Source organism: Meles meles, chromosome 5 (assembly GCF_922984935.1).
Source record: "Meles meles chromosome 5, mMelMel3.1 paternal haplotype, whole genome shotgun sequence".
NCBI lineage: Eukaryota > Metazoa > Chordata > Mammalia > Carnivora > Mustelidae > Meles > Meles meles.
In genome coordinates, this window is record NC_060070.1 from 51,470,549 (window position 1) to 51,478,645 (window position 8,097).

General features: G+C 38.5%; 1 pseudogene; it reads left to right on the forward strand.

Annotated features, from left to right (window-relative positions):
- The first annotated feature begins 6,385 nt into the window (after positions 1-6,385).
- On the forward strand, positions 6,386-6,877 carry LOC123942031 (annotated as a pseudogene).
- Positions 6,878-8,097: the final 1,220 nt, after the last annotated feature.

Consider the following 8,097-nt stretch of genomic DNA (forward strand, 5'->3'; position numbering starts at 1 on the left):
CTTAACTTTTAAAAAGCATTTTTGTGTTCATAGCAAAAATTGGGAGGAAGGTACAGAAATTTCCCAATATATCCCCCTGCCCCCACACAAGTATAGCCTCCCCTGCTGTTACCATCTCCCGCCAAAATGATATGTTTGTTACAGCTGATGAACTTCCTCTGACATATCATTATTACTCAAAGTCCATACATTTTACGTTAGAGTTTCCCTCTTGGTTTTATATATTCTACAGGTTTAGGCAAATATACAATGGCATGTATCCACTATGCTGGTATCATGAATAACTTCACTGCCCTAAAAATTCTCCCTGCTCTGCCTCTTCATCCCTTCTTTTCCCTCACTTCTGGTAACCACAAATCTTTTATTGTTTTCCTATTTTTGTCTCTTCCAGAATGTCATATAGTTGGAATCATATAGTATATAGACTTTTCAGATTGGCTTCTTTCACTTAGCAATATGCATTTAAATTTCCTCCATGTTTTTTCATGGCTCAATAGCTCATTTCATTTTAGTGCTGAATTTTTGATTGATGAGGTGTACCAGTTTTTTTTCCATTTACCTATTGAAGGACAACTTGGTTGCTTCCAAATTTTGGCAATTACAAATAAAATTTCTGTAAACCTCCATGTGCAGGTTTTAGTGTGGACATGAGCTTTCAGCTTTTTTTGATAAATACCAAGGAGCATGACTGCTGGATCATATTTTAAGAGTATGTTTAGTTTTAGAAGAAACCACTGAACTGTCTTCTAAAGTGGCTATATCATTTTGCATTCCTGTTAGCAGTAAGTGAGAATTCCTGTTGTTACACATCCATGTCAACATTTGGTGTTGTCAGTGTTCCAGATTTTGAACATTCTAATAGGTGTGTAGTGACATCTCATTATTGTTTCATTTTGCATTTTCCTGATGACATGATGTTGAACAGCTTTTCATATGCATATTTGCCATTGGTGTATCTTTTTGGTGAGCTCTCTGTTAAGGTCTTTGGCCCATTTTTAAATTGAGTTGTTTTCTTATTGTTGAGATTTAAGACTTCTTTGTATATTTTGGATAATAGTCCTTACCATACATATCTTCTGCCAATATTTTGTCCTAGCCCAAGGCTTGTCTTCTCGCATTGACATTATCTTTAACAGAGCAAAAATTCTTAATTGTAATGAAGTTCAGATTATCATTATTTCCTTCATGGATTGTGCCTTTTGTGTTGCATCTTAAGAGCCATCTTTATACCTAGGGTTATCCAAGTTTTCTCTCTCTCACTCTGCCTTTTTTTTAGAGAGGGAGAGACGGGGCAGAGCCAGGGGAGAGGAAGAGAGAAAACCCTAAGTAGACTCTGTAGAGCTAGACATGGGGCTTGATCTCACAACCTGAAGATCATGACTTGAGCTGAAACCAAGAGTTGGATGCTTGCCTGACTAAGCCACCAGGCACCCCAGAGAATATTAAGTATTTTAATTTAGATTTCACTTAGGGGCTTGAAGAAGTGTATCTTTTAAAAATAAAAATCATTGCATCAAGTCTTTTTCTTAGATTAATTTTACTATATAAAAAGTAATTATAATGTATATTTTGAAAATTAAATTTTAGGGGCACCTGGGCTCAGTGACTTAAGTGTCTGACTCTTGATTTCAGCTCAGGTTATTATCTCAAGGTTGTGAGGTTGAGTCCTGTAGGCTTTACACTGGGTGTGGTAGCTGTTTGGGATTTTCTCTCTCCCTGTCCCTCTGCCCCTCCCCCACATCTCTCTCTCTCTCAAATAAATAAATAAATAAATAAATAAATAAATTTGTTTTGATTCCAGTGTGGTTAATGTACAATGTTGTTTAGTTTCAGGTGCACAGTATAGCAATTCAACACTTCCATCAAGATAAGCATACTTGGGGCGCCTGGGTGGCTCTCAGTTAAGCGGCTGCCTTCAGCTCAGGTCATGATCCCGGGGTTCTGGGATTGAGCCACGTATTGGACTGTCTGCCCAGTGGAGAGCCTGCTTCTCCCTCTCCCTCTGCCTGCTGCTCTTCCTACTTGTGCTCTCTCTTCATCTCTCTAATAAATAAAAATCTTAAAAAAAAAGATAAGCATACTTATTTTATTTTATATTATTTTATTTTATTTTTTCTTTTAATTCCAATGTAGTTAATGCACAGTATTATATTAATTTCAGGTGTACAAAACAGTGATACAACAATTGCATATATCACTCTGTGCTTATTATGACAAGCTCATTCCTTAATCCACATCATCTATTTCATTTACTCCCCTACCCATCTTCCCCTCTGGTAACCGTTAGTTTGTTCTCTACAGTTAATAGTCTATTTCTTGGGAGCGCCTGGGTGCCTTAGTCATTAAGTGTCTGCCTTTTGCTCAGGTCATGATCCCGAGACCCTGGGATCTAGCCCTCCATCAGACTCCTTGCTCAGCAGGGAGCCTGCTTCTTCCTCCCCCAGTCCTCCTGCTTGTGTTCCCTCTCTTGCTGTCTCTCTCTCTCTGTCAAATAAATAAAATCTTAAAAAAAAAAAAGTTTATTTCTTGGTTTGTCCCGCTTTCCCCTTTTGTTCCTTTGTTTTGTTTCTTAAGTTCCTTATCTGAGTGAAATCATATGGTATTTGACTTTCTCTGACTGGCTTATTTTGATTAGCATTATACTCTTTAGATCAATCCATGTTGTTGCAAATGGCAAGATTTCATTATTTTTTTATGGCTGAGTAATAGTTCTGTGTGTGTGTGTATGTGTGTGTGTGTGTATGTGTGTGTATACAACACGTATTTATCCATTCATCTATGATGAACACTTGGACTGCTTCCATAATTTGGCTATTATAAATAATACTATAATAAACATAGCGTATGTCTTTCTGAATTAGAGTTTTCATATTCTTTGGGTAAATATTTAGTAATGTGATTATGTGATAACTGGGTCATATAGTAGTTCTATTTTTAAATTTTTGAGTAGCCTCCATAGTGTTTTCCACAGTGACTACAATGGTTTGCATTCCTACCAGCAGTGGACAAGGGTTCCTTCTTCTCCACACCCTTACCAACCCTTGTGGTTTCTTGTGATTTTGATTTTAGCCATCCTGACAGGTGTGAGGAGATATCTTAATGTGATTTTGATTTGCATTTCCCTGATGATGAGTAATGCTGGGCATTTTTTTCATGTGTTTATTGTCCATCTATAGGTCTTGTTTGGACAAATGTTTGTTCATATGTTCTGCCCAGTTTTTAAATTGGATTAGTTTTTGGGAGGCTGTTGAGTTGTATACAAGTTCTTTATATATTTTGGATATGAGCCCTTTATCAGATATATCATTTAAACATATCTTCTCACATTCTATAGATGGTCTTTTCATTTTGTTTTAGGTTTCCTTTGCTTTAAAGAAGGTCTTTTTTTTTTTTTTTAATTAACATATAATGTATTATTTGCCCCAGGAGTACAGGTCTGTGAATCATCAGGCTTACACATTTCACATCACTAACCATAACACATACTCACCCCAATGTCCATAACCCAACCACCCTATCCCCACCCCTCACAATCCCCAGCAACCCTCAGTTTGTTTTGTGAGATTAAGAGTCTCTTATGGTTTGTCTCCTTCCCGATCCCATCTTGTTTCATTTTTTTTCTTTCCCTACTCCCCACAACCCCCTGCCCTGCCTCTCAAATTCCTCATATCAGAGAGATCGTATGATAATTGTCTTTCTCTGATTGGCTTATTTCGCTCAGCATAATACCCTCTAGTTCTGCCCACATCATTGCAAATGGCAAGATTTCATTTCTTTTGATGATTGCATAGTATTCCCCTGTATATATATACCACATCTTCTTTATCCATTCATCTGTTGATGGACATCTAGGTTCTTTCCATAATTTGGCTATTGTGGACATTGCTGCTATAAACATTTGGGTGCGTGTTCCCCTTCGGATCACTACATTTGTATCGTTAGGGTAAATACCCAGTAATGTGATTGATGGGTCATAGGATAGCTCTATTTTCAACTTTTTGAGGAACCTCCATGCTGTTTTCCAGAGCGGCTGCACCAACTTGCATTCCCACCAACGGTGTAGGAGGGTTCCCCTTTCTCCACATCCTCGCCAACATCTGTCATTTCCTGACTTGTTAATTTTAGCCATTCTGACTGGTGTGAGGTAGTATCTCATTGTGGTTTTGATTTGTATTCCCCTGATGCCAAGTGATGCGGAGCAATTTTTCATGTGTCTTTTGGCCATCTGGATGTCTTCTTTGCAGAAATGTCTGTTCAGGTTTGCTGCCCATTTCTTGATTGAATTATTTATTCTTTGGGTGTTGAGTTTGATAAATTCTTTATAGATTTTGGATACTAGCCCTTTTCTGATATGTCATTTGTGAATATCTTCTCCCATTCTCTCAGTTGTCTTCTGGTTTTATTGACTATTTTCATGGCTGTGCAAAAGCTTTTGATCTTGATGAAGTCTCAATAGTTCTTTTTGCCCTTCCTTCCCTTGCCTTTGGTGATGTTTCTAGGAAGAAGTTCCTGCGGCTGAAGTCAAAGAGGTTGTTGCCTGTGTTCTCCTCAAGGATTTTGATGGTTTCCTGTCTCACATTGAGGTCTTTCATCCATTTTGAGTTTATATTTGTGTGTGGTGTAAGGAAATGGTCCAGTTTCATTCTGCGTGTGGCTGTCCAGGTTTCCCAACTCAATTTGTTGAAGAGACTGTCTCTTTTCCATCGGATATTCTTTCCTGCTTTCTTGAAGATAAGTTGACCATAGAGTTGGGGGTCTGTATCTGGGCTCTCTATTCTGTTCCATTGATCTACATGTCTGTTTTTGTGTCAGTACCTTATTGTCTTGATGATTATAGCTTTTTAATAGAGCTTTATGTCTGGAATTGTGATCCCACCAACGTTGGCTTTCTTTTTCAACATTCCTATGGCTTTCTGGGGACCTTTCTGGCTCCATATAAATTTCAGGATTATTTGTTCCATTTCTTTGAAAAAAATTAATGGTATTTTGATAGGGATTGCATTAAATGTGTAGTTTGCTTTAGGTAGCATAGACATTTTCACAATATTTGTTCTTCCAATCCATGAGCATGGAATGTTTTTCCATTTCTTTGTATGCTCCTCAATTTCTTTCATGAGTACTCTATAGTTTTCTGAGTATAGATTCTTTCTCTCTTTGGTTAGGTTTATTCCTAGGTATCTTATGGCTTTGTGTGCATTTGTAAATGGGATCGACTCCTTAATTTTTCTTTCTTTTGTCTTGCTGTTGTGTATAGAAATGCAACTGATTTCTGTGCATTGATTTTATATCCTGACACTTTACTGAATTCTGTATGAGTTCTAGCAGTTTGGGGGTGGAGTCTTGGGTTTTCCACATAAAGTATCACATCATCTGCAAAGAATGAAAGTCTGACTTCTTTGCCAATTTGGATGACTTTTATTTCTTTTTGTTGTCTGGTTGCTAAGGCTAGGACTTCTAGTACTATGTTGAGTAGCAGTGGTGATAGTGGGCATCCCTGTTGTGTTCCTGACCTTAGGGAAAAAGCTCTCAGTTTTTCCCCATTGAGAATGATATTTGTTAATGGGTTTTTTATAGATAGCTTTGATGATATTGTGGTATGTACCCTCTATCACTACCCTTTGAAGAGTTTTGATCAAGAAAGGTTGCTGTACTTTGTCAAATGCTGTTTCAGCATCTATTAAGAGTATCATATAGTTCTTGTTATTTCTTTTATTATGTGTTATATCACATTGATTGATTTGCGAATGTTGAACCAACCTTGCAGGCCAGGAATAAATCCCACTTGGTTGCGGTGAATAATCCTTTTAATGTACTATTGGATGCTATTGGCTAGTATTTTGGTGAGAATTTTTGTATCCATGTTCATCAAGGATATTGGTCTGTAATTCTTTTTGATGGGGTCTTTGGTTTTGGGATCAAAGTAAGGCTGGCCTCATAAAATGAGTTTGGAAATTTTCCTTCCATTTCTATTTTTTGGAACTGTTTTAGGAGAATAGGTATTAATTCTTCTTTAAATATTTGGTAAAATTCCCCTGGAAAGCTCTCTGGCCCTGGGCTCTTGTTTTTTGGGAAATTTTTGATGACTGCTTCAGTCTTCTTACTGGAAACGGGTCTGCTAAGTTTTTCTATTTCTCCCTGGTTCAGTTGTGGTAGTTTATATGTCTCTAGGATTGCATCCATTTCTTCCAGATTGTCAAATTTGCTGGCGTATAGTTGCTTATAATATGTTTTTAGACTTGTTTCTTTTTCTTTGGTGTTTGTGATCTCCCCTCTTTCATTCATGATTTTATTTGGGTCCTTTCTCTTTTCTTTTGGTTAAGTCTGGCCAGGTGTTTATCAATCTTATTAATTCTTTCAAAGAACCAGCTCCTCTCTTTCCGTCTCTGGCTGCCCTAGCGAGAGGAGCCGCCGCCGCCATGTCGGCCTACCTGCAGTGGATGGTCATGCGGAACTGCTCTAGCTTCCTGATCAAGAGAAACAAGTAGACCTACAGCACTGAGCCCAGCAACCTGAAAGCCCACAACTTGTTCTGCTACAACGGGCTGATTCACCACAAGACTGTGGGCGTGGAGCCGGCGGCCCATGGCAAGGGCGTGGTGGTGGTCATGAAGCGCAGATACCGCCAGCGGAAGCCTGCCACCTCCTACGTGCGGACCACCATCAACAAGAATGCCAGGGCCACCCTCAGCAGTGTCCGGCACATGATCCGCAAGAACAAGTACCGCCCAGATCTGCGCTTGGCTGCCATCCGCAGAGCTAGTGCCATCCTGCGTAGCCAGAAGCCTGTGGTGGTGAAGAGGAAGTGGGCCCGCCCCACCAAGAGCTCCTGAGTCCCTGCCCCACCTCCAGAGCAATAAAGCAGTCAGCCTCCTCAAAACAACAACAACAACAACAACAACAAAAAACCAGCTCCTAGTTTCATTGATTTGTTCTACTCTTCTTTTGGTTTCTGTTTCATTGATTTCTGCTCTGATCTTTATGATTTCTCTTCTCCTGCTGGGTTTAGGGTTTCTTTCTTGTTCTTTCTCCAGCTCCTTTAGGTGTAGCGTTAGGTTGTGTACTTGAGATCTTCCTTGTTTCTTGAGAAAGGCTTGTATTATTATATACTTTTCTCTCAGCCTTTGCTGCATCCCAAAGATTTTGAACACTTGTGCTTTCATTATCATTTGTTCCCATGAATTTTTTCAATTTTTCTTTAATTTCCTGGTTGACCCTTTCATTCTTTAGTAGGATGCTTTTTAGCTTCTCATGTATTTGAGTTCTTTCCAACTTTCCTCTTGTGATTGAGTTCTAGCTTCAGAGCATTGTGGTCTGAAAAAAATGCAGGGAATGATCCCAGTCTTTTGGTACTGTTTGAGACCTGATTTATGACCCAGGATGTGATCTATTCTGGAGAATGTCCCATGTGTACTAGAGAAGAATGTGTATTCTATTGCGTTGGGATGGAATGTCTGAATATATCTGTGATGTCCATCTGGTCTAGTGTGTCATTTAAAGTCTTTCTTTCTTTGTTGATCTTTTGCTTAGATGATCTGTCCATTACAGTGAGGGGAGTGTTAAAGTCCCCTACTTTTAATGTGTTATTGTCGATGTGTTTCTTTGATTTTATTAATTGGTTTATGTAGTTGGCTGCTCCCATGTTAGGGGCATAGATATTTACATTTGTTAGAGCTTCTTGTTGGACAGACCCTTTAAGTATGATGTACTTCCTCATCTCTTCTTATAGTCTTTGGCATAAAATCCAATTTATCTTATATAAGGATTGCCACCCCAGCTTTCTTTTGATGTCCATTAGCATGGTAAATTGTTTTCCACCCCTTCACTTTAAATCTGGAAGTGTCTTTGGATATAAAATGAGTCTCTTACAGACAGGATATTGATGGGTCTTGTTTTTTTTTAAATCTATTTTGATACCCTGTGTGTTTTATATTATCTCTGTTCCTTTCTGGTCTATTACTTTTAGGCTCTCTCTTTCCTTAGAGAACCCCTTTCAATATTTCATGTAGGGCTAGTTTGGTGTTTGCAAATTCTTTTAATTTTTGTTTGTCCTGGAAGCTTTTTATCTCTCTTTCTATTTCCAGTGACAGCCTAGCTGGA